This window comes from Ovis canadensis, chromosome 21 (genome assembly GCF_042477335.2).
Source record: "Ovis canadensis isolate MfBH-ARS-UI-01 breed Bighorn chromosome 21, ARS-UI_OviCan_v2, whole genome shotgun sequence".
Classification (NCBI taxonomy): domain Eukaryota; kingdom Metazoa; phylum Chordata; class Mammalia; order Artiodactyla; family Bovidae; genus Ovis; species Ovis canadensis.
This window is the reverse complement of record NC_091265.1, coordinates 55966374-55988901: the sequence shown is the minus strand read 5'-3', so window position 1 is coordinate 55988901 and position 22528 is coordinate 55966374. Positions and strand designations below refer to the sequence as shown.

The window sequence follows — 22528 nt, the reverse complement described above, 5'->3', positions numbered from 1 at the left end:
AAGAAGGGGGAGATTACAGAGAGCAGAGTGTCAGGCCTAGAGTGAGTGGAGGAGGGCAGTGGCCAGTGGCTGGGCACAGAGGGATGAGCCAGAGGGCCAGCGCTAGTGCTGAGCAACCACCAGTACAGGCACAAGTACAGCGGGAACTAGGTACTAGCAGGAGGAGTAAGGAACGGTAGCCGGTTCAGGCAGGTGACATCACGGACGAGAAGGTATTCACCAAGGAGGTGGACAAGTGGATCGAGCAGCTGTCCGCATCCCAGGTCAAGAGCCTCTGCAAGAAGGCTAAAGAAATGCTGACAAAAAAAAAAAAAAAAAAAAAAGTCCAGTGTACAAGAAGTTTGATGTCCAGTCACCATCTGCAGAGATGTGAATGGGCAATTTCATGATCTCGTGGAACTGTTTAGAATTGGTGGTAAATCACCTGATACAAATTACTTGTTTATGGGTGATTATGCTAACAGGGGGTATTATTTGGTGGAAACAGTTACTCTGCTTGTAGGTCTTGTGATTCCTTATCAGTGAATGTATCACCATTATTCAAGGAAATCATGAGAGGAGGAGACAGATTACATAAGTGTGTGGTTTCTATGATGAATATTTCAGGAAATATGGAAATGCACATGTCTGAAAATATTTTACAGATCTTTTTGACCATCTTCCTCTCACTGCCTCAGTGGCTGGGCAGATATTCTGTCTTCATGGTGGCCTCTCACCATCCATAGATACACTGGATCACATCAGAGCTCTTGATCACCTATGAGAAGTTCCCCATGAGGGTCCAATGTATCACTTGGTGTGGTCAGATTCAGAGGGACCATGGAGGTTGGGGTATATCTCCTCAAGGAGCTAACTACACCTTTGGGCAGGATATTTCTGAGACATTTAATCATGCCTATGGCCTCATGTTGGTGTGTAGAGCTCATTGGCTGGTGATGGAGGGATATAACTGGTGCTTTGCCTGAAATGCAGTAACGATTTTCAGTGCTCCAAACTATTGTTATCGTTGTGGTAACCAAGCTGCAATCTTGGAACATGATGGTACTCTAAAATACTCTTTCTTGCAGATTGACCCAGCCCCTCACAGAGGCAGGCCACATGTTGCTCATTTCCCTGTAATGAAAATTTAAACTTGTGCAGCCATGAACCATATATCGATCTAATGGATATAGGAAAACCGATAGTAACTCCACAAGTGTCAGAGGATAGTTCATGTTCAAAAAAACTTGTTTTCACAGGGACCAAAAAGATGTGCCATATAAAAATACAAAACCTCTTGTCTTCAACAGCTGTGACCACTTTAGAGTGAACCAGTTCATCGCATGCTGAAGCGACATTGTTGGTCAAGAAACTAGTCTCTGGTGTAGCACTATTTGTAGTTCCTTTGCTTTCTCTGAGGGACTGCAGATAAAAAGAGGTAAACATGAACACTTCATGGATACAGTTTAACTTCCATTTAGCTATAGCTTTATTCAGCATGACTGTAGAAAAGAATAGTAGCAAATAATCACTGGAGCTTAATGCACATTAAAAAAAATAAGTACCAAGCCCTCCCCTCTACTCGTGACTTTTGAAGCTGTTCTGCTTATTTTCAGGGATAGCATTTAACTTAATATTGTAAAGTAATTAGCCTTCAATTAAAATAAATAAGTTTAAATTTAAAAAATTGTATGATTTGTCTGCCCTCAGCTTATTTTCCCTTTTCAAATCTCAGCTTCATGTTGTTCTTTGTTACTGTCAGAACCTGTTGATTTGCAGTGTTTTCCATGATCAATTTGTGGACCAAGAACTGAAAAAGTAAAATTTGAATTGTATCAATGGGCAAGACTGGTGCTGTTTATTTTTTTAAAAAAATTATTTATTTTAATTGGAGAGTAATTACTTTACAATATTGTATTGGTTTTGGCATACATCAACATGAATCCACCACAGGTGTACACATGTTCCCCATTCTGAACCCCCCTCCCACCTCCCTCCCTGTACCATCCCTCTGGGTCATCCCAGTGCACCAGTCCCAAGCATCCTGTATCCTGCATTGAACCTGGACTAGTGATTCGTTTCTTATATGATATTATACATGTTTCAATGCCATTCTCCCAAATCATCCCACCCTCCTCTCTCCCAGAGTCCAAAAGACTGTTCTATACATCTGTGTCCCTTTTGCTGTCTTGCATAGAGGGTTATCATTACCATCTTTCTAAATTCCATATATATGTGTTAGTATACTGTATTGGTGTTTTTCTTTCTGGCTTACTTCACTCTGTATAATAGGCTCCAGTTTCATCCACCTCATTAGAACTGATCCAAACGTATTCTTTTTAATGGCTGAGTAATACTCCATTGTGTATATGTACCACAGCTTTCTTACCCATTCATCTGCTGATGGACATCTAGGTTGCTTCCATGTCCTGGCTATTATAAACAGTGCTGCAATGAACATTGGGGTACACATGTCTCTTGTGAGACAGAAAAAGAGACACAGATATATAGAACAGTCTTTTGGACTCTGTGGGAGAGGGAGAGGTTGGGATGATTTGGGAGAATGGCATTGAAACATGTATAATATCATATATGAAATGAATCGCCAGTCCAGGTTTGATGCATGATACTGGATGCTTGGGGCTGGTGCACTGAGACGACCCAGAGTGATGGTACAGGGAGGCAGGAGAGAGAGGGGTTCAGGATGGGGAATGTGGATTCATGTTGATGTACGGCAAAACCAATACAATATTGTAAAGTAATTAACCTCCAATTAAAATGAATAAATTTATATTAAAAAAAGACCTGTGTAGTTTGGAGGGATTGCATTGTGTCCACCCCCAAATTCAGATGTGGAATGCACAACTCCTGATGTGATGGTATTGGGAGTCAGGGCCTCTGGAAGGTAATTTGGTTGAAATTTTGGTTGGGGGCTTCTCTGGTGGTTCAGATGGTAAAGAATCTTCCTGCAATGCAGGAGACCTAGGTTAAGTTCCTGGGTCAGGAAGATCCCCTGGAGAAGGAAATGGCCATCTACTCCAGTATTCTTGCCTGGAGAAGTCCGTGGACAGAGGGGCCTGGTGGGCTACAGTTCATGGGGTTGCAAAGAGTTGGACATGGCTGAGTGACTAACATACACTTGGTTGAGATGAGGTCTTAATGGTGGGGCCCTCTGATTTGATCAGTGCCTTTATTAGAAGAGCCACCCAAGAGCTTCCTCAATCTCTTCTTCTTTGTCTTTCATTCTCCCTCCCTCTGCCTCCCTCCTTACCTCCTGCCCCGTCCACCACCATGTGTGAGGACACAGTAATATAGGAACTGTCTCTGAGTGCAGAAGAAAGGTCCTAAGAATGCAGTTGGCCAGCACCTTAATCTTGGACATGTAGCCTCCTGGCTACGACAGACTAACTGAATAGTGTTGTAGTTCTTGATGCTATGTGAAGAAATACAGGGTTCTTGTTACTATTCTTTTTTATTTTGTGATGTTTGAAATCTTTTTGCAATCTGCAGTTTACAGATTGTTTGTTCTCCTGTCATATGATCACCATCCACCCCTTCCCTCCTCCCCTACCGCTAAGGTGCTTGGTCATCTGTCAGGGAATGTTTAACAGGAGGATTCCTATGTGCTGTTTCTCATAAATCCTCTGTTCCTTATCAGTTTCTGTTGCCAGAAACCAGTGGAATGGCATGGCGCTCCCAGGACTGAGGTCATAGTATGAGACAGGCTTGAATCTCCTTCAGTAAACATTCTCCTTACGACAACACTGCTTAGTCTCCATCCTCTTTCTTGAGATATGGATTGTCTCCTGACCTTGTGATAATTATTAATCCCTTGTTCCCTTGGTAAGGGTTACTGTATGTTTGGTTTTCTGATCTTTATCATTGTCGAAAGAAATTTCTTATACAACAGCCTATATATACTCACAGAAAGATCATTAAAGCACCTTTGCTCCATCAGAGCTTGGGTCCCTGTGTGTTTCTTTCTCTCTCTCTCTCTCTCTCACCCTCCCTCTGGCTCTCTCTTTCACTTTCTCATTGTCAACTCCAGACCACCAGGCTCCGTTCCAGTAAAGGACCCAAGAGTCATTCAGTTGGGACTTTGATGAGCCAGGTCAGGGCCTGGAGGTAGAGGAATGAGGATACTTTTAGAAAGAACGAACTGGGCATCCTCTCCCCAGTTTCCTTAGTGCCATCTGCAGGTGAGAGCAGGGCCTGGGTAAGGAGGGAGGGAAGGCGTGGAGCTGCAGGGATATTTAGAAGGGAAGAGGAATTCCCAACCCACTAATCAAGAGGAGGGCAGCTTGCTTAGGACCCAGGAGGGAAGGAAGAGGCACTGGGAAAAGAATGGTGCCAACCAGAGGGCCAGACCTGAGTCTTCTGGTTAACCTTGCTGGAGGTCACATCCTTCCTGCTGGAATTCCTGCTCTGGACATGGAAGGGATAGAGCTGACTTCACTGCTAACTCTTTTTCAGGAAACCCCTGGCTGAGGGGTGTTGGTAGGGCTAAGAGAAGTCTGGATGCAAAGGATATGTTCCCTCCTGGATGCTCAAAACAGAGCTTGTAGCTTTGAAGTCCTTGAGAGGAGATGCAACCAGTCATGTTCTTTGAGTACTTTGCTTTATGGATCTGGTTGGGGGAAAAGGACAGACAAACAGGGCAAGGCTGGGCATCCCTGTGTCCAAAGTACTTATGAATGGACTTCCAGACACAAGACTACAGGGTCAGGTGCTGATGCTGATCTCAGGCCTTTGGAGAAGGAGTAGAGAAAAGAGATTTTGTCCAGAGAGCAGAGCCATCAGGGGGCCACGGGATCACACAGGGCAAAATGAGACAAGAGCGATTGCTTGTTTCTTTGCTCTATCTGTTCCCTGGAGTTTCCACCCTTGAGGACAAGCATACAGAGATGGTCAGTCACTGGTGGTGCCCCTGAGACCTGATGCCCCTGGTAATAACTATCTTGCCTACATGGCCCCAAGGCCCAGAGCTGACTCAGCCCTGTGTCTGCTCCAGGGTTTCTCTTCTGGGAAGGATGAGATGGCTCATTGGTGGTATCTCACTAGTGAAGTATGTGATGAGGTCAGTGTGGGTGACGTGTGGCTGAGTTCCAAGTGTGGAAGGAAGATTGGAGGTAGAAAAGTAGCCATTTATTAAGCTTGGTTACCTTGGGCCTTTGCAGTGGGTGTTTCCCTTTCTGTAATGTTCTTCTCCCAACTCTTTACATGGCTGGTTCCTTCTCAATATTCAACATCATCTCAAATGTCTTTCCCCTCAGGGAAGCCTTCCCTTGCCACTCCACTGTCCAAAGCACAGGGCCTGATTCATTCAAGGAGAACTTAGACACTGATTGCATTTCCCTACATGCTTTTCAGGAGCACCTTGAGAGTTTGAGATTGTCCCCAATTTACAGATGAGGAAACTGAAATGAGAGTGGTTAAGCATCTCCTCTCACACGCTAGTAAAGTAATGCTCAAAATTCTCTAAGCCAGACTTCAGCAATATGTGAACCTTGAACTTCCAGATGTTCAAGCTGGTTTTAGAAAAGGCAGAGGAACCAGAGATCAAATTGCCAACATCCACTGGATCATGGAAAAAGCAAGAGAGTTCCAGAAAAACATCTATTTCTGCTTTATTGACTATGCCAAAGCCTTTGACTGTGTGGATCACAATAAACTGTGGAAAATTCTGAAAGAGATGGCAATACCAGACCACCTGACCTGCCTCTTGAGAAATGCAGGTCAGGAGGCAACAGTTAGAACTGGACATGGAACAACAGACTGGTTCCAAATCGGGAAAGGAGTACGTCAAGGCTGTATATAGTCACCCTGCTTATTTAACTTCTATGCAGAGTACATCATGATAAACGCTGGGCTGGAAGAAGCACAAGCTGGAATCAAGATTGCCTGGAGAAATATCAATCACCTCAGATATGCAGATGACACCACCCTTATGGCAGAAAGTGAAGAGGAGCTAAAAAGCCTCTTGATGAAAGTGAAAGAGGAGAGTGAAACAGTTGGCTTAAAGCTCAACATTCAGAAAACGAAGATCATGGCATCTGGTCCCATCACTTCATGGGAAATAGATGGGGAAACAGTGGAAACAGTGTCAGACTTTATTTTGGGGGCTCCAAAATCACTGCAGATGGTGACTGCAGCCATGAAATTAAAGGACGCTTACTCCTTGGAAGAAAAGTTATGACCAACCTAGACAGCACATTCGAAAGCAGAGACATTACTTTGCCAACAAAGGTCCGTCTAGTCAAGGCTGTGGTTTTTCCAGTGGTCATGTATGGATGTGAGAGTTGGACTGTGAAGAAAGCTGAGCGCTGAAGAATTGATGCTTTTGAACTGTGGTGTTGGAGAAGACTCTTGAGAGTCCCTTGGACTGCAAGGAGATCCACCAGTCAATTCTGAAGGAGGTCAACCCTGGGATTTCTTTGGAAGGACTGATGCTAAAGCTGAAACTCCAATACTTTGGCCACCTCATGTGAAGAGTTGACTCATTGGAAAAGACTCTGATGCTGGGAGGGATTGGGGGCAGGAAGAAAAGGGGACGACAGAGGATGAGATGGCTGGATGGCATCATCGACTCAATGGACGTGGGTTTGAGTGAACTCCGGGAGTTGGTGATGGACAGGGAGGCCTTGTGTGCTGTGATTCATGGGGTTGCCGAGTCGGACACGACTGAGGGACTGAACTGAACTGAACTGAAGCATCTCCCTGGAGGCCATAGGGCCTGTGAGTCATAGATCCAAGATTTGAATCCAGGTTTGTCTGACTGCTAATTCCAGCTGTTCCTAGTCCTGGGCTTGGGGGACCAGCCAGTGATGCAGAGAAGACAAGAGGGTAGGGGATAGAGGGGGAAACTGAGGAAGGATCTCATCTGTTAGGATATTCATTCTTTCAGTGAACACTTCTTCAAAGCGCTCAAAGCCTAACACGGAAAATGCTCCCTGCATAGGTGGAGCCTGGAGTGTAGGAACGCCATTCAGACTGTGCCCACAATACAGACACTGTGCCCAGGGGGAAGATGGCCTGAAGCCCAGTTCATAATCTTTTTCCATGAACCTGTTCCCTCCACAGCTTGTATCCTTGAAGTGCCAGCTTTTCCTATGTGGACTAGCAAGGGCCTTATAGTCCAGGAATCCAAATGTCAGAACAGAAATGTGAGCAGCCTGTAATGGAGACATGTTTCTGGAGTCCTGGGAAGCTGAAGACTAATGTTGCCTTTGATAGCTTGCGGTGAACGGTGCCACCAGATTCATGGTCTCCAAAGGAGAAGATTTAACTCCAGGACCAAAGACAGTCAATCACTCAGAGCTTTGTGTACATTTTTATTAAAAGTTGAAGTGACAGAGAAAGCTTCTGACAGAGACATGAGAAGAGGGCAGGAAAGTACCTGCCTCACTAGTTTATTAAGCGGGGCCATGTATACTTCTCCTGGTGGTTCAGATGGTAAAGAATCTGCCTGCAATGCAGGAGACCTGGGTTTGATCCCTGGGTTGGGAAGATCCCCTGGAGAAGGAAATGGCAACCCACTCCCATATTCTTGCCTGGAAAATCCCATGGATGGTGGAGCCTGGCAGGCTACAGTCCATGGCATGACAAAGAGTAGGACATGACTGAGCAGCTTCACTCACTCACTATATGCTTCTCAACTGGTTACTGAGAATAGATAAAAAGAATACCTCAAGGTTGTAAGAGTTCCACCAGACCCTTTCCCAAGGCATATATCCTGAGATAACTTTGGCACAAGATTAACCAAGGAGATAGGCTTCTGGGCCTGGCCTCTTGGAGAGATATACTGTTGGCTGTGTAATCAGGGGGACAAGTCTTGAGAAATTGGTTTCCAGGCAAGATATGTTACAATTATGATCATTAACACAGAGCCTCAGGAAAGCATTTCCATGAGTAAGACTTTGTGCTCTGTGATCATTAGTTCCAGACCTAAAGAAAGATCAGTTCTCAGGTAAGATACATTGTTGCACAATGTATATTTAAGGAAAGCATGGGCATGAATGTTCATCTTCTTAAAGGGCCCTAAGCTTTAACTCTCTCACCTTGGGTGAAATGTTGGAAGGCTTCCTGGTGGAGGTGGCTACTGAGCTGTGTCTCCATGGATAAAGGACATTGCTGAGTGAGTGTGGGCAGAGGGAATGTCTATCAAAGAGGCAGCACTGACATCCTACTGAACTCGGGATTGTCAGTCACTTCAGAAGCTTAGCCCTAAGGGATACATTATTTCAATCAGTCTGGGCAGTATGGGTGGTACAAAGAACGCACAGTTTAAAAACAGGAACTCCAGACTTCTCTGGTCTCCAGTAGTTAAGTCTCTTAACTTTCACAGCTGCAGAAATGGGTTCAATCCTGGTCACAGACTAAAATTCTGCATGCCAAGTGGTGGGTCCCCAAAGTGAAATCTTTCTGTCCATCACAAGTTGTTTGGGGCTCTGACTGGAGACTTCTTCTCCTGCGGATGCAGACTGATGGAGGCTTCACCATCTGCAGTGTCCCTGCTTGCTGTGGCAGGGGGGAGGGCGTGTGCCAATGTATGTACTGACTATTGTGAATGAAAAGTGTGGCCTGCCATATCAGTAAACCAAGGATGTTACAGCCACCCAGCTATCACATAGCTGCCTATAAAGGTCATCCCCCAGAAGGAATTCAGGATGGCAAAGGATGCCCTCCATCAAGCCCCCAGCTACTGAAGCCACCTGCCCCCCTGCCAGCTGTGTATCTAGAGGGGCCTCAGGATGAGAAGAAAGTGAATACACTCCCTGGACAGCTAAGGTGCATATCAAAGAAATGATTTCAGTGAACCCAGGCTCTTGCATCTTCCCATACATTGATAAATGCTTAAATTCCTTGATCTGAGATATTTGACCTTCTCTAATGAACAGCAATCTTTTAATGTTCTGACTATCTGGTTTTTGTTGCAAAAACTCCTCTATCTCTTGCCTCCTCCTTTACCTTTTCAGATAAATCCCTTAGAGATATCTGAAAGGATGCCCCCGAGCTTGAAGTCCTCAGAAAGTTTGCCAAATAAAACAGAATTGTCAGCTTTTAGTTTGTGCTGTTTTTTTTTTCCTAGTGACACTATCAAAGCATTTGCCATGAGTGAGCTGTGTCACCGCTACCTGCTTTATATCACAAGCCACAGGGCTACAGTGAATTATGAGGGAGTTATGGATGTGTAATACAGCCTGAATTTAGGACAAAGACTTGAAACTCTGGACAACAGCTCTAATGATACACCGGCCCATGTAGAAGATGGGATCCAAGACCACCTCCCAGGGTGGTGTGGGGAGGGCTTGGCAGTCAAGCCTAATTTTCAAGAGTGTGGGATTTGTGCTGTGTGTGATGGAGATCTCAGCGATTTTAGATTGTGCGAATGGAGGAGAGGAATGAAAAGTGAAGACTAGACAGCAATGAATAGAAGAAAAATGTTAAGAGGAAGGAAGTACATTAAGAGAACCCGGAAGCTCTAGAAACTGGGTGGGGAAGACTTTGGACACTGAGTGAAGAGGTCACGACCACTAGCTTCCATCTGGCTGGGAAGCGGGAATGTGGGCAGATAGTTTGGAGGCTTGTTTACACTGGAGAATCAAGATTTTGGTGGGGGCATAAGGACCAACCTTCAAGTCTCTAAAAGTTTTTCTCAAAAAAGGGACTAACTCTCTGGTAAATTTTCAGAGCAGAATGCGGACAAAAGTAAATGTAGGGAAGTCAGCTTTAACTTTAATTTGGTAGCAGCTTCTGTTGTTAACTTACCATTGTTATTCGAACTGTACTAGGCACCTTGGTCCACCTTATGTTTGTGGACCTTTGTTCAGATTGGTCTGGAGCCTGTTTCAGAAAGCCACATCCATTAGTATACTGTATTGGTGTTTTTCTTTCTGGCTTACTTCACTCTGTGTAATAGGCTCCAGTTTCACCCACCTCATTAGAACTGATTCAAATGTATTCTTTTTAATGGCTGAGTAATACTCCATTGTGTATATGTACCAAAAAAAAAAAAAAAAGGTGGTGGTGGTGGGGGGGACATGAAATACTTAAAAAAAAAAAAAAAAGAAAGCCACATCCTTTGCTGTCTTCTAGGACCTGTTCTCTCAGAGTTCAGGGTTGTCAGGCAGCACTTTACAATAATAGATCTTCAAAAGCTGTGAGAGTGCGTGAGTTAGTGCTACCTACCACTGGTCTGGTGATTTTTCTAGCACCTCCGGAAACTTTCGTGTTTATTTCTTGTTAAACTCTTACAACCACCTGATGAGGTTGGTAGAGTTAGTCCCTTGTTACCAAGGAGAAAAGAATTCAGAGGCTGAATAATTTGCCCAAGGTCACATAGATAGTAAAAGTCAACCTGGGATTTAAATGAAGAATATTGGACTCTCAAGCCCTGAACTGTTTCCACTGCCTTTCACACTGTTTTAACTATTAAGCACTGGGGGCCATGAAGGCATCTTCAGTTCTAATCCCAACTCCAGAATATCCATAGAAAGAAACCTAAGAAATTCTCTCTTCTGGGGCACACATGCCAACTTTTCGGATTGTCGAGGCAGGTCAATTCGATAGTGCTTTGGGCCAAGTGAGAAGTACATGATGGGTGGTTTGCTTTTGGCATATGCTGTGGGAAGTTAGGCGACTGAATGTCTGGGTACTTGACTGTGTGGCTGGAATTATCCTGGGAAGAGAAACTTGATCAGGTCAACATATATTTCCTCATTAAACAGCAAGCTTAGAGAGGTTTCTAAGACAACTGCAGATGTTTTCGTCACAAGGGGAGAAATGGGTCCAGTTCCATATAACACTCAGAGATTGAACTGTGCAGGTTCCCATAGTAACGGCTTCTTGTGCTACCCTAGGAGATGTGGGAAACTGAGAAGAAATCAAAGGCCTTTACAACTCTCTTTGCAGTGTGATTTTAGGCTTGAAGTAGTTGGCAAGGACAGGTTGGCTGGTAAGGATGAGGAGGGGAGTAATCAGAGCCTGTGCTTTAGCTCCTTGTGGAACCAGGAAAACAGAAGCCCTGGCTCAGTCAGAATTCCCTGTTATGGTTCAGAAGTAGCAGTTATTTGCTTGACTCAGTACTAAGCCCCGTGGGTGTCAGGAGTCCCCTGAAATCATCAGATTGTCCCCCAGGAGGCAGAATAATTAATATTTGGCTTGCTCACCCAGGCCCCTTGTCAATCTCAGGCACACATGCAATCCCCAGGTGGGGATTCATCACGACACCCATTTTCTGGATGAGGAAACTGAGGTTATGGGACATGATCAAGGTCACACAGGCAAAGAGCTGAGGAGCCAAAGTGCAAACCCAAAGCGTAAGTCCTCAAATAACGTCTTTCTCCTCTGTACCCAACGTGGGGTAAGAGGGTGGGGCAATGGGGGCGGGACAAGGCCACATGATCAAGTAAAGCCGTAGTACCACTTGCCCTGCCAGGCTGGTTGGTCCAGCCTGGATATATGACCTAAGGTCATATATATCAATATATATATATATATATGAAAGTGAAAGTGAAGTTGCTCAGTCATGTCCGACTCTTTGCTACCCGTGGACTGTAGCCCACCAAGCTCCTCTGTCCATGGGATTCTCCAGGCAAGAATACTGGAGTGAGTTGCCATTTCTTTCTCCAGGGGATCTTCCCGACCCAGGGATCGAACCCAGGTATCTCTCATTGCAGGCAGACGCTTTAACCTCTGTGCCACCAGGGAAGCCCATATATATATATATATATATATATATATATATATATATATATATATATATATCAGAGCCCTCTGTGGTAACCAGATTTTTCGGAACTTCTTTCCTTCTGGGTTAGATACTTTATGGATACAGAACCCTGTGGCAGGCACCTTCAGATTCCCTCACTAGGTGTGGTAGCCTGAGGGAAAAACGTCTTCAGGCTTAGATTATCAAAGATGAAAGAATGGAAAGAACAAGGGAGAGAAAGAGTGAGCTTGATGGCTTCTGATTTCTTGGATCCAATCACCGATCTTTGGATTTACTCTGGTTCCTGCGTCCCAGATCCCCAGGGTCCTTCCAATAATCTCTTTCCTTGAAGCCAGTTGGAATTGGGCTCCTCTCACTTGTGGTTGAGACCTGATTCTAGATTCTTCCTGGTTATGATGCACCTCCTTGACCCCGAAGAGAGGTATCCATTCATATCAGCACCGTTGAGATGAAATCCTTTTCTCTTTACTGAGAATAGGACTTTGCAGAGCAACAAACACAGTTTCATCACCTACTCCCTTGGGCTGGAGTGCCCTTGGTGTGAGTGAGTGTGTGTTTGGAGTGGGCCTGATTGACTCCTGAAGCAGCCCAGCATTTACACTGCAAGGAGCCAGGCCAACCCTGTTGTTTTTCTGATTGAAGACAGAGAAATACAACCTCAGGAAGACATCACCCAGCACCCACGTCTCTGGCCCTTTAAAGCCTTCTGAGCCTCCTTCAAAGCTGCTAATGCAGAGGTTCTCATAAATCTGGGGGAGGCAGAAATACACACCAGTCAGCCTGAGCCCTTACCTGTCACTGCCTTCAACATCCAGAGCTGGCAGTTTCTTGCTTTTATTTCCCTCCTTTGTTGAGAATCAAGTGGGTCTTTCCACAGCTCTCTGCAGGTGCAGAAATGGGGGCCCATCCCAGAACAAGCGGGCTCAGTTAGAGTGGTTTTCATAAGGAAAGGGACAGAAGGAGGGGAGAACTGGGGCTTTGGATCAACAAATGCAAACTAATATACAGAGGATGGATAAACAACAAAGTATTACTGTATAGCATAAGGAGCTATATTCAGTATCCTATGATAAACCATAGTGGATAAGAATATGAAAAAAATGTAAATATATACATGTAACTGAATTTGCTGCATAGCAAAAATTAACATAACATTGTAAATCAACTATATTTCATTCTTTTTTTATTTATTTATTTTTTTTTTTTTCTTACAGCCTGCTCAGGCTGGTGCTGCCAGCACTGGAGCAGCAGCACGAGCGGCTCAGCCCACACCTGGAGGGGCAGCTACAAGATACGCACGAGAACACAGACCTACAAGAAAACCTGGACAGATCCCAGGCCAATTTTGCTACCAGCCAAGTGATGGTCTACCACTCAAACTAAAAGGTTTAATAGATGGAAAAGTGACCGAAGCTATCTTTTGGTTCAGTAGCTGGAGCAAGATTTCAAAGGCCACTTGAAGGTTTTCTAGTATTTCCTGTAAAGGAAGGACAGATCACAAAACAGTAAAGTGATTTCTCTAGTCTCCGCTGGCTAACTCTGCCCCAGGAGCTGTCAATGCGGCCGGGCCCCTGGTCACTCACGCACCACATGAGGCTCTGTGCACTCACCATGGTCACAATAGGGCCTTCCATGCACCACCCTGGCCATCCCCACCCGTAGGGGCCTACAAGGACACCCAAGAGCCGTGGCACAGCACATATAGCAGATGGTGAAGAATGTGGCTCTGGGTCACATTCCTGAGGTCAGTGGCCTCTAGACAGGCTCAGGCTGACAGTGGCAACGAGGCCAGGCCCTACAATGTAGGGCCACAAACCACAGTCCACATGCTCGTTTTCCCTTTCTTAATGGCACCTAGGAACTCGCCCGCGGAAATGGGCAGCGAACTATATTTCAATAAAATTTGTGAGAAAAAAAAAAAAAGAACACAAATGGCTGGTAATTCCCCTCATACTCTACTGCTTCATTCCTTCCCACCCCTGCTCTTTGTCTTCTCTGGAGAGAATGCTTGTTCTTCTCCCCCTTCCCTATAACCTGGTGTTTTATTTTTAAAATTTTTATTCTGTATGGCAGTATAGTCGATTAAGAATACTGTGATAGTTTCAGGTGGACAGCAAAAGGGACTCAGCCATACACATACAGATATCCATTCTCCTCCCAAATCCCCTCCCATCCAGGCTGCCACATCACACTGGGCAGAGCGACACAGGTGCCTCACAGGAGGTCATTGTTGGCTAGCCATTTTCAATAGCAGTGCCCACACTTGGTTCTTTGTACTGTGCTCAGGCCTCTAGGAAGCCGCCCTGGCCACTCCAGGTTGGGCTGGATGACTTACTATGGTGCTCCCCTGGTGTAGCCCCCACCCACTAATCTGACCCAGCACTCCTTTGCAGATCCCTCAAGAGGGTGTATTTGCATGGCGTCAATGTAGATTTGACTGTACCCGAGTGGTCTTCCTCATGCCTCCATGACACTGGGGCTTTAGAATTCCTGAAATGCCCTCTCTTCCTCAAAGCCTTCTTTGGCCTATCAGTCTTCTCTGAACTCCCGCAGGGAGCTGCCATGAAGCCTCCACCCTGTGCCAGGGCTGAGCAGTCACTGTGCACCCTTTATTCACCTTAGCATCCAACCTCCCCACAGAGGGGTCGGTACCCCAACTCACAGAGGGGGCCCTGGGGCTTAGCAAGGGGAAGTCGTAGCAAGGACCAGGGTAACCAGATAATTTATCATCTAAACCAGGACACTTTTGAGAAGGAAAGGGAGACTAGGGAGGGACAGCACACTGGGACTGTCCTCAGTCACCCCCCTGCCTTTGTCACATGTCCTATTGCAGGGATTGCTAGAGCTGACTTTCCTTGTTCATGCATCTGAGGGTTCTGGTTGCACTGAAGGTCTCTGAGGGCAGAGGCCCTTAGTGTTCCCCTCTCCCTGTGCCTGTCGCCAGGCCTGGATGGGGTAGTGTCTCCACATTTATATCAGGAGGATGGATGTCCCAGACTGTCCATTATGCTCAAGTGGATGATTTTGTGGGAGGCAGTGGCCCAACCACAGGGGCTCAGCAGTATCTGCAATGGCGTGGCTTGGCCTGCAGAGGCTGCCCTCCTCCCAGCAGCAGCCCAAGGGTTCCTGCAAGTTCCACATCTGAGAACCAGCCCCCAGGATTGGCCCCCACCTCCTGAATGTAAGCTTGAGCGGGCACGGGGTAGTCAGTTCCATTGATGGTGAAGATGATAGGAGGCAACTTACTGATGACATCACATGAACCTGCGTCTGTTAGAGGAATAGGGAGAGAGATTGGCTTCAGCTGGTCCTTGGGGTGGAGAGCCAGAGAGGGACCCTGTGGCATGACCCTTCACCTCGGGTTTCCCACTGAGCCTGGGGTGAGTGAACCTCCAGATTTTGGTGACCATGTTACTTGGGCCAACCAGTATTGTCGTCCTGGTGTCCACAATGGCCTGACATCCACAGGAACAACCAATCACCATCCCGTTCATGGAGATGCTGGGAGACAGTGGGACAAAGCGGGCACCAGGGTCACTATGCAGCCTCCCCTACAACTACTGCCTCCCTGAATGTCTCCTGAATAGTTAGGGCTTCAGCTCTCGCCCTGACTCTGTTTTCCTTTGCTCTGATCATGTCACCTTCTTTGACTTCCTTGCACTTCTTGATGCACCAAGGTCTTTCATGCCTCAGGGCCTGGCCATGTACCATTGCCTTTCCCACACAACCACCATACCCTTTGTTGCATTAATTTGTCCTCATCTTCCAGGTTTAGGCTTAATTGTCACTTTGTCAGGGAATCTTCCCACCAGATTAGATAATGTTCCTGTCTTGCTCACTCTCTGTAGACTCTTCCTTGTGTCTAGCAAGTACCAAAGTGGTAATTCACTATGTATGTGGCTCGTTTCATGTATGACTGCTTTACTAGATGAAAGGACAAGTTTGACCCCAGTGCCTCTCAGGATACAGCAGATGTATGATGTATTTTTTTTTGAATGATTGTATTAAGAAATGAATGAAGAACAGTCAGAAACCTGTATCTGGTGTTGACCATTAATAGTTCAACCCACACAGAGAAGATGGAGGTTCTCTGGGGAAGCAGATGTTCAGAGAGAGGGTGGGGGAGATACAGGCTCCCCACGAGACGTTGTCTCCTAGCAACACCCCACCTGGCTCAGACTGAGGCTGCGGCTAGAGGATGCCCAAGTTAGCTCATGGGATGCAAAATGGCACATCAGCTTTGTCTGAGGGTATCACATAGAACGCCATTGATTATTGCCCGTTGTTCTCAGGCCACACCTGGATCCTAGCTTCCTGATTCTCTTGGTCACAGCCTCGCCCCACTGAAACCAACCTGTCTCCACTGCTGTGTAGCTTCTTTCTGAGGAGGCCAAGTTTCTCAGTTTGTCTAGGACTTGCTCTGTTTTTCAAGTGGCAGTTCTGTGTGCTAAGAAGTACTACCCTCCCAGGTAGCCCTGGTCATGTGGACATCCTAACACAACCCTGTTCAGACTGGTGAGATTCTCCCTGATCAACTTTTCATCACAGTGTAGGGTCCTAAACCCTGCTCCCCACCTCACAGCACAGCAGGTTCTCCCCTCCTCCCTCCGCCAGCTGCACAGGCCTGTCTGGACCCTTTCAGGACCCTGGCCAGAGGCCTGGTCAGGAGGCCTGGGGTGATTTTAAACCCATGGATGGTCTCCATATCTGTGTTTGCTTGTTTGTGGGTGTGTCTATGTCTCCCTCTGTCTGTGTGTGTGTGTCTGTGTGCCTCTGTGTGTTTACATGTGTGTATTTATATGTGTTTCCATATGTGTTTTTATGTGTCTTTCTGGGTGTGTATGTCTGTGCGTCACTGTGTGTCTGTGCGTGCACTTCTGTGTATCTGCCTCTGTCCTTGTGCACATGTGGGAGCATCACTTGGGGGTGGTCCTCAGAGGGAGAGGCTTACTGCTCCACGGCTATCTGCCAGAAGCTGGCTTGTGACACTGGCTTCCAGTTGAGCTCTCCCTTGTGGTGGGGGTGGTTCAACCCACCAAACATCATCATGCTGCCGTTCTCTTTCCAGCTGTCGAGGGAAGGAAAGAGCGGAGCACCATGAGGACAGCAACACCAGGAACTATTTGAGGGCTGTGCTTACCCACCCATCAGAGGCACTACTGTGGCCCCCATTTACAGATGGAGAAATTGAGGCTCAGAGGGATCGAGTACCTGACTCAGGTCTGTCACCATCTAATGAGTGCCACCGAAGAGGTGGGAATCTGAGCAACTTGACCACCAGCCTTCTGAGGAGAGCCTGGTCCCCTCCAGTGACCTGAGTTCTTACAGACACCCTCAGAGGAACCATGCTGGAGGGGTCTAGTACCCCTCCTTGTTTTGCCTGTCATTTTTCAGGAAGACCAAGGCCCCAGGGTGGTAAGGACTCAGGTTCAGGGTCAACCAGGTTTGGCTTCATCTGCCTGTGACCTATGCTGTCTATGAAGCCCCGCACTCAGCAGAGCCCCACCTCTGCTCTCCCTGCCTTGAAATTCCTAGTATGTTTTGAACAAGGGGTCCCACATGTTTATTTTGCACTGACTCCATGCAAATTCTGTCACTGGTCCTGGGCTCCTGGTGAACTGTGAGTGAGGAAGAGAACATTCTCGCCGTCTTTCACCTATCTTCCAAATCAAATCCACCAGCAAACCGAGTTACCTGTTTCTCCAACCCGTTTCCTGGCACCTTCTATTGCTCTTCCTCTTCCCCGAGCCCTTCTGGACCAAACTGCTCCCCTTGAGCCCACGAGCATAGCTGTGTTTCAAAAAACTTTTCTTGACAAGAACAAGTGATGGGGCCAGGCGGGTCCCTAGGGCAGCATTTCTCCTTGCATAGACTATCACTCAGGAATATTCTGGATCAGGTTGTCTATAACATTTCATGCAACTGAAAGAATCTTACTGTTAACTTGGAGACACGGCTTGTCTAGCTCAGACTTATGTGCTCAAGTAGAAGACAAAGACAGGCTCAGAAATGACTCCTTGTTTTTTCAGGTTGTCTAAGATGGGGGCACTTCCTTTGACAGCTAAGTTAGGGTAGCCTAAGCCCAGGACGCCATCAACAGGTTGGGATTCCATGGGTCTGTTGTACACCTTGCTCAGGCCAAATGTCTGATTCACGATGACAAGGTTCCCGATCTGTGGGAGAGGAGTGTTCCTATGTAAAGTCTTGGAAAGTGGGACTGGGTGGAGATGCCATTAGCACTGCAGAGAAGAACTGAGGCCTGACTGTGTCCTGCATTGACTTCAGACTGAGACCAAGCTGGGACAGGAATTTGGGTTCCATTGGTGTGAGGATGTGGATTTTAATCAACACCAACTACTCCTGCAAACACCATCTGCGTGAGTCAAATTGGCCTCAAACCTTCTGTACAGATGGGGCAACCAAAGACTCAGGACAAAACCCAGTGGTTCCCACCCAAGGACAAAATGTATAAAGACAAGGGTAGCCTTCTCTTTGGCATCACTATGATCTGATGACAGAAATGGACCTAATTCATTCATTGTAATGTATTGTGCGGAGAAGGCAATGGTAACCCACTCCAGTGCTTTTGCGCAGAAAATCCTATGGACAGAGGAACCTGGTAGGCTGCAGTCCATGGGGTCGCTAAGAGTAGGATATGATTGAGCGTCTTCACTTTCACTTTTCACTTTTCACTTTCATGCATTGAAGAAGGAAATGGCAACCCACTCCAGTGTTCTTGCCTGGAGAATCCCAGGGATGGGGGAGCCTGGTGGGCTGCTGTCTAATGGGGTTGCACGGAGTCCGACATGACTGAAGTGACTTAGCAGCAATGTATTGTGGGTTTTGTATCTGCCCAGGAAGACAGAAGCCCATTATACAATGTTCTTGTATACAGGCATTATTCTTATGAAAATGCTGCCTGGGAAACATGCTTTTGGAGAGGTTTGGGCCTGTGTGTGTGTGTGTGTGTGTGTGTGTGTGTGTGTGTGTGTGTGTGAATGTGTGTGTGTATGCTGGAGAGAGATAGAGAGTGAGTGAGTGACAGATAGAGAGGGAAGATAGTCAGGTACTTTGGGGGAGACAGGCCATAGTTTTTACTAACTCTCAATAGTCCCCCAGAGTGAGAACCATTTATTAGGCCTCATCCGCATATGTGGCTCCCTATTTCCCTGTGTGGATAACTGAAGCCCTGAGCTGCCCCCAGTGGCCCCAGATCAGTTTTATCCACTCCTGAAACACTCCACACCTGCTTGACTGGCCTGACTGGCCAGCCCAGCTCCATTGCTTACCAGATGTGTGACTTTGGCAAGGTCCTTGCTCTTTGAACTTTAGTTCTCTTACCTGCCTGTATCATGGAGCTAATCACAGCACCTGCTATGTGGGATTGTTGTAGGATTAAACAAGTTATTACCGTGAATGTGCCCAGCATAGTCTAAGAATAAATGTGGGTGCTTTTCCCCTTCTCTCCCTGCTTCCCGCAAAATGAACCTTGAGCTGCTTATGGGCAAAGGAGCCGCAAGTCCACACCCTAAGCCACTCTCTGCGTTGGCCTTTCTGGGAGGTTGTGTGTCAACAGAGGTGTTATTTCTCCAGGGACAGGTCTGAGGGGCAGACAGCCAGTCACTAAGGGACTTTCAGAAGGAAGGGCTTTGCCATCTGGTCCTGTGTCTGTTTTGTGAGCAGTAGTCACTCTCAAAGCCTGTCCTGACTCAGCTCCTTGTTCGCAACTTACCCGAATGGTGTCATAGCCAAGAACTCCCTTCATCCACACAAAGCCGTGGATGAGGTTGATAGACTGGTTTGAGGGGTGGAAGGCATTGGATGCATTAGGGTTGAAGTGAAGTAGTGCAGCTGGAGACAAAAGAGATGAGCGTGTCAGGCGCCAAGGATGGAGAGGAGGTGGGATGGGGAGTCTGGGATGGTCGGGGCTGGGGTGGTATTTACAGCGACATGGACTGTCTCAGTAGACGGAGGCCACTCACATGTCAGATGAGCCAGTGTCAAAGACGACCCAGAACTCTTGAGGAGGTATTCCAATGGTGATTTTTCCAAGGTAGGTGAACTACAGGGGTCGGAGGTTGGTGGTTAGGGCAGACCTGACTGCCTGGCCAGCTGTGATTCCTGGAGTACTGCCTCCTGTTGGGTTTCCCATGTCTTGTAAAATCACTTTCCAACCCTCCACCTCCCCACCTGCCCCCCATCTCACAGCCTCTGCTCAGACTAGTGCATTCAGTTGACAAACACTCCAGTCTCCTCCCCATGTTCAGCATGAACACAGCCTTGTCCAGGTGGCCCTCCTGGAGGTCTGCCTGGGCCACTTTCTCTAAACTGAGACTGTATCCTGTCAATACTGTGCAGGTGGCCCTTTCATTCCATATCTATCTACTCTTTGCCTATGTCTCAGGGTGGCCTGCATATTCTGGAAGGAGATAGGAGACATTTTTCAAATCAATAGCTATAACATTAGACTTTTATATGTCACATGCTATGTGCATGCTAAGGTGATTCAGTCAAGTCCAACTCCTTGCAACTCTATGGACCATAGCCTGCCAGGCTTCTCTGTCCATGAAATTCTTCAGGAAAAAATACTGGAGTGGGTTGCCTTGCCCAGGGGATCTTCCCAACCCAGGGATCAAACCTACATCTCTTATGTCTTATGTCTTATAGCACCATGGTTCAGTATTTTTTTTTTTTTTTTTACTGGTGTCATTCTTGGATCTGCAAAGGTTGAACTTCCTCTGCCCGGGGTTTCATAGTTGATTTGCAGTTAGCTTTCCTTTTGATCAGACATGGCTCACCCTTCATTTGTAACTCAATGGATCACTTGGTTCAGAAATAACAGTCTCCTTGAAACTAATGCCACAACTTTGACACAGAAATGGATGTTTAACTCCACCTGGTCATTGTTTGTCCCAGTAAACACAGACCAAGATTTGAGGATGAGAGTGTCTTCTCCTCTGGGGATGGGGTCCCTGTTTCCCACTGTCTCTACCTCCTGCAGGAGCCCCAAACATCCCACCTGAAAAATCCAGGTGAACCTCAGTGCTAGGCCAGAGCACCAGGGGGTGGAGTGGAGCACCATCCTCCCCAAATACATCCTGCAAGTTTTTCAGAGGGTGAGAAGTGAATTTTGGGTTATTGGTGGAATTTTGGGGCAGTCTGTAAGCGTGTTTCTCCAGGAAAATTTTCAACACTTTTTTTTCTGGGAGAGTGTCTTGCATGGTCTTCATCTTTGTTAGCAGGATTCTTTCACCAAGCATGGGGAAAAGGAAGCAAAGAAGGGGCAGCAGTCAGCTGTCTGTGTTATACTATGACTGTCATACCTGGTATTGTAATGGTAGTGAATTTTCCATTTTTATGAACAATTCAAGCTTCAGTTTTACCAGTGGTAAAAGGTAGAATGTAATAATCTCTACCCCACCAATATAGAATGTTTGGTGATTAAGTGAAATGAAGGATGTAATATACTTGATATATATGAAGTCTCAACAGTGACTTACCATAGCTGTGGCCATCCTACTGTACCTTTCTTAAAGAAACACAGGGAATAAGGTAGAAGTGGGTTTATCATCCTCTTTTCTACAAGGGAGGAATTTGAAATGCAAGGAGTTTGTGACTTGGCTGTGGTCACACTGCTATTTAGAGGTATAACAGCCTAGAAGTAGTACTTCTGATCTTTCTCTGGGGCTCAAGCAGAAGACAGGAGTAGGAGAGGAAGCCAGGAGATGGGAAATAAATTAGGGAAATTAAGAAGCTAGAGAAGTAAGGAAGAATCAGAATAGAAAAAAGAAATCAGAGAGTTCTCCATGCACAGAGACATCCAGAGAGATAGAGAGATAGACACTGAGATGATGACACAGACACATATACACAGAAATGGAGAAAGGGCAGAGAGAAGATATCTAGAAACAAATGCAAGAGAAATGCTGTTCCACAGGATCACACTTACAGTCGCACAGGTTGTGCACTGAGCAATTCCAAGGAGTGCCCTTTCCACATGTGTCATGATGTGACTGCACCCCCAGAGTTGTGCAATTCTGCAAGCCTACCCCAAGAACCTTGGGCCCCAGCTGCCAATGGCAAGGTTTTATCAATAAGTGAAATTTGAACTGTAAGACTGTCAGGGAATGATTACATTCTCTTCAAACCCTGATGGGTAAAAGAATAAGAGAACAAGGAAAAAAAATCCCAGAGAAAGAGACGATGCTACTTATAGTCCCCATACTTACATGACTATGCACTCTGAGAGGGCAACCAGCCCAAGGAGCCCAAGCCACTTCATGGTTCTTTCAAGGGTCCAAAGTGCTCAGAAACAATTGGGTTCTTAGCATGCAGAGGTTGCCAGGAGCCCCTAGCTATATGTGCTCTGACCTGCCCAAATTGTCCCCTCTAGGCCACTAATAGGGACTTCCCTGGTGGCTCAGAGGTTAAAGTGTCTGCTTCCATTGCGGGATACCTGGGTTCAATCCCTGGGTCGGGAAGATCTCCTGGAGAAGGAAATGGTAACCCACTCCAGTATTCTTGCCTGGAGAATCCCATGGACGGAGAAGCCAGGTAGGTTACAGTCCACAGGGTCGAAAAGAGTCGGACACGACTGGACGACTTCACTATTCTATTCACTAGGCCACTAATGGATCTGATAAGATATACCCATCTCTTCATAAAATCTTTACCTCCATCAGTGTCCAAGGGGAGTTGATTTGGAAAATTCTCAGAATACAGAGTTTCTACTGTAATCTCTTCCTTGTGGCTTAGCTGAAAAAAACAAACTGAACTAAGAATGGGGAGACTTTTGCCAATTTGGAGACAAAACACTGT

At 46.4% G+C, this 22528-nt stretch overlaps 2 pseudogenes; one reads left to right on the top strand and one right to left on the bottom strand.

Moving 5' to 3' along the window:
* Positions 1-444: 444 nt before the first annotated feature.
* Positions 445-1130, top strand: LOC138426666 (serine/threonine-protein phosphatase 2A catalytic subunit beta isoform pseudogene; annotated as a pseudogene).
* Positions 1131-11143: 10013 nt separating this feature from the next.
* LOC138426665 (pregnancy-associated glycoprotein 2-like) lies at positions 11144-21992 on the bottom strand (annotated as a pseudogene).
* Between the last annotated feature and the right edge of the window lie 536 nt (positions 21993-22528).